Below are 5,153 nucleotides of genomic sequence, written 5' to 3'. Positions count from 1 at the left end.
ACTACATTTTGGAATGTAATTTTTTTTTTAATATTTCGGAAAGCAAATTTCGGCTCATGTATTTGTTTGTTCAAAATTTTGGAATCTTAAAAAGCTTCTTTTTTTCTTATAACAAAATTGGGTGTAATTTTTTTTCTTTCTTTCTCATTTTACGGTTGGTTTGTCAAAAATGTGTTGGTTGACTAAGTTGATCAATTCTATATATATATATATATATATATATATATATTGAATTTTTTTTAAATACATGGATATATTTAAAACAAACAAAAAAGATATTATTTAAATATTTTATGATTGAAATTTAATTTAAAGTATTCATATTATTATATAAGTTAAATTATATATGTAGTCCCCATTTTTATAGTAAAATATTAATTTGGTTCCTCTATTTTTTTTATCTCAATTTGGTCTATATTTTGGAAAATTTGATGCAATCAAGTCCTTTCCGTTAGTGGTGTAGTAACAGTGTTAAATGGGATGCCACGTGTCAGTTTCTGGATTTTTTTATTTTTTTTAAACTTAAAAAAAAAATTTACCTAAAAAAAATAAAAATTTACCATGTGTCAAACTGACATCGTCCCACAGTGACAGTGCCACATGTCACTATTATGCCAGGTGTCATTTTCTCATTCTCCTTTTGGTCCTTGTATTTTAATTTTTGTCTCAATTTAGTCTCAATTTTTGTAAAAATTATGCAATTTCGTCCCCCTCCAAATTGAAACAAAAATTAACTTTTATATAAATATTATACAAATATTTTTATTAAATTTGATTTTTTTATTCAAATTAATATTTTTATTATATATTTTCAACAAAACTAAGTTTATTTAAATTTTTTTCACATTCAATTTTACTTAAAATTGTTTTCAAATTTTAAATTTATTTGTTTTTCATTGTTACATAAACTAGTTAATTTTTCTTACATTATATAATTATTATTTTTACACCAACTAAAATATTTGTATAGAAATTACTGAATTTTACACATTTAAAAAATGTGTAATTATTTAAAATATAAATTCAAATAAAAAATAATATTGAAGAATGATGTAATAAAATATCAATATAATTTATGATTTTTTGTTATTAGCATTATTTTCTATTAACAACTTTAAAACAATTTTAAATAAAGTTTAATATAAAATATAAATTAAAATAAACTTAATATTGTTAAAAATATTTATTTGAAATCAATTTTGATAGAAATATTTATGCACATTTATATAAAAATTAAATTTGGTTTCAATTTGGAGAGGGATAAAATTGCACAATTTTTACGAAAATTGTGACTAAATTGAGATAAAATTTAAAATACTGGGACCAAATTGAGAATAGAAAAATGACACCTGGCATAATAGTGACATGTGACACTATCACTGTCACGTGGCACGATGTCATCTTGACACGTGACAAATTTTAATATTTTTTAAAACATTTAAAAAATAAATAAAAAATAAAAAAAATTCAAAAAGTTCAGGAACTGACACGTGACACCCCATTTAACGTTGTTACTATACCACTAACGGAAAAAACTTGCATCAAATTTTCCAAAATAGAGACCAAATTGAGATTAAAAAAAATTGTGGGACCAAATTGATATTTTGCTACAAAATGGGGACCAAATGTATACTTTAATCTATTATATATTTTTATCTTCAAATAATAAGATACAATTTTTTGTATTTTTGTTTTAATTATAAAAAATAGTCAATATTAGAATCTACTCTACTTTTAGTTAGTAATGAGGTTCATATGCCAAGATAAACTAACTTCAAAATGTTAATTTGTCTCGTCATTAGTTGTGTTGACGAGTGCACTCTTTTTTTTTTTAAACTTATGATTAATAGAAGTCGAAGATAAAAGTGTTAAAGAAATACTAAACCTAACAATCTCGTACAACTTCATTGCATAAAAAAATTGAATTGAACTTCTATTCTAGTTTTTTTAATTGAATTTATTTTCTAAATAAAACTATAAAAATTGAATTGAACTATAACCTATGAGATTGAAAAAATATATTTTAAGATAAGACGACCATTAATAATTCAAATGATTTATATAGTTCAAGTATTTCAAAAAGATTTTATAGTATTTTAGTTTATTTTAGTTCACTTGAGTTGTAATGTAATTTAATTAGTTCATGTGAATAATTATAGAATTCAATTCTATGATAACTTAATTAATTTGTGCATTTTACTCATTCCTATGGGAGATGTGGTGACTCCGATTCGTACAATAATGAATTGAAGAAGTTAAACTAGAATCAAGGTATTATGCATCAAATACCCAATTAAACCCAAAAATAATGAAATAATTAGTGAAATATTGATTGTGAATCACACTAAAACAATAAACATAACTTCATGTTCATACTTTATTATTTCAACAACAAGCATGAGCATTCCTTATATATAAAGCTACATAACGTTACAAGTTAGTTAGAAGAACTTGATTAACTAAACCAAAAAAGTGTACATGATTAGTACTAAATGACCTAAGCTTATGTCTTTAAATGCTCTAAACCAATAAGCACTCGTATGATCACCCTAATAGCATATATCCAAACTAAAGTGCAACAACATACTCCTTGTCTTCTTCAAAATGATTTTGCTTATCCTCTTAATAACTTCATTCTACTGTGGAGTATGACAAACAATTAGATGTTTCACAATACTTTTACCCGTACAGAAGTTATTAAACTCCTCAAAGCAAATATTCAAGTTATCCTAAGACACTCAATCGTCTTTCGATTTGGTTAAGCACTAGGAACATCCAATACTTAAAACTCTTAAAGGCCTATAATTTCTACTTCATCTTGAATATCTATGTGAATCTTGATCAATCGTTAATGACTAAGAATGTAATTCACGCCTCCCAATGAAAGAACTTCATCGTACCCCTCTAATGCTCTAATGATCTCCAAGGACATAGTCTTATGTGGTCTTCATCTTATGCAACATGTAGGCAAGTTTTGTCTATGTTTTTTCTCAAACACATAATATTCACAAAAAAAATAAGTCTCCACCTTTTGGTCTTCAAGCAACTCCTCTTTAAACAACATATCAAACCCTTTGGAAAACATGTTTCCTATATGCACATACCAAACTACATTACCAAATGAAGCATCAAGTGACACTAAGATGGGTGCAACCTCAAACATAACCATAGACAATCCCTAAAGAAAATATAAATTTCCTTCCTTAGATACTTGAATCACTAAAGCAACACTCCTTTCCCTTATTAGCATCACTCACCCACTAATATTTTAGAAGCCTTTTATATCCAAGACTATAATGGATGTAAGGTTCTTCTTCTACTCCAAAACTTAATGACAATGTTCCATTGTTCACATGATTTTCTTGCACCTCAAGTAATCATTGTCACTCTATGTTCACCATGTTTCTTGTTAGGACCATGGTGGTATAGGAAAATTGAACATGTCTCAAGGTATATGCCATATGTTCTTACGAGGACCGAGATCACCTCACAGAACCATGTCTTCAAGGTTACTATATTTTAAATAATATTTTTATCTAACCAAATGTTTTCCTTACTTGTTCGAGATGTTATCTTCTAACATTTGGTTAGAGTGGGGTGGTTTTTTCGAAGATACTTCTATACTCAATTGAGTTAAAATTTTTGTAAAAGTAATAAATTTGTCTTCCATGAATAATTCCCACCTTTCAAAGAGTTTGAAATAAATACCAAACTATCTTTTCACATTATTAATGTTCTAATTGTGATTTGAATAAACACTTCAATATAATATGTACTTATAATATACGAATTTTGTAAAATATTATTTGATGATACATCTAACCATTTCATAACAACATGTAATAAATGCTCATAAAAGGAATTCCTTATAAGGGTGTTTGAGGGAAAGGAGGGTTTGTTAACCATACGCTTGAATGGGTTATGATGGAAATAGTTTTTAATGCCCATGAAGAAACTTGAAGGACACACATTTGCATCACTTCTTATCTTCAAATTCTCTACACCATTTTCCCTTTCCCCTTGTTCAACTAAAAGAGGGTTTTATTCTAATTTCAGAAAAAATTGGGTCAAAAGCACTTCCAAAAGTTGCGTTTCAACAAAACTGCTTTTGGACCAATGACCGACAAGAGAAGCATCTCCCTACACACAACACTATTTGGTACAGCAAGATCTAAATTTCCATGAGGGCCATATAGGCCACCCCATCATATGAACATTTGACAAAAATATCCAACTTATTACAACCCTTAATAAGAGAGAGTAATGATGATTAATGATGCCCACATCAGCAAAATTTCTTTAAACAAATAGCAAAAGAAAAAGAATGATGAACAAAGCTTGGTTGGAAAGCCACGCCTGTGTAAGGCTTTTTCCTATGCTTCATGGTCCCACCATCACACCACATGACATGACCCTTTTCTCATGTGAATCACCATACAACAAAATGTGGCACCTCCCTCAGCCGTCCCACAAGGGAAAAAATTATAGAACAAAAGAAAAAAAAAAGAAGAGAAAAAACTCTAACTTGCCTACAATTTCATGATTCTAGATACACAGAATCATAGATGGTAGTATTTTTGTTAGTAGTTACACTTGAAAGGCTGAAAGCTGAAGGGGTGACAAAAAAGTTATTTTTGGATGGTTGAGACATACATAAAGTTGAAAAATTTGTGTCCCCATCATTGGCATTTACTATGCCAAGTGGAACCCCTTGTGTGGATCAACTTTCACAATCTTCTTTTCCTTTCTTTTGGGCATCTTTAATATGAGAGCCTTCCTTCAACTCAATTCACATTTGACTTTGGACATAGTGGAATAAGGTATGCTTCAAATAGAATTTGATGTACACATCTTCTCCTTTTCCCCAAGCAATATGTAGTTCTAGCTTGTTAAATTTGAAATCTTCACCCAACCTTCTTTTCTTTCTGACCAATTCAACTACATTTTTATGCACTGTTATGAGTGTTAAAAGATTTGCATTACCTACTAGTTCAAAATCATAGTTAGGGTAACTTTCAAATACAATAGTCCCTCTCCCATAGGGTAAGTTACTTTGTGGGGATTAATCCCTTTCTTTTTACTATAACAATGAAGTATGACAAGTAACACCAGCTGTGTATGGTAGCAGTAGTAGTACCACTCACCATAATACC

Source organism: Vigna unguiculata, chromosome 1 (genome assembly GCF_037176805.1).
Source record: "Vigna unguiculata cultivar grain cowpea cultivar isolate G323 ecotype 2 chromosome 1, ASM3717680v1, whole genome shotgun sequence".
NCBI classification, from domain to species: domain Eukaryota; kingdom Viridiplantae; phylum Streptophyta; class Magnoliopsida; order Fabales; family Fabaceae; genus Vigna; species Vigna unguiculata.
The sequence above is the reverse complement of the archived record's forward strand: the minus strand, read 5'-3'. Positions refer to the sequence as shown.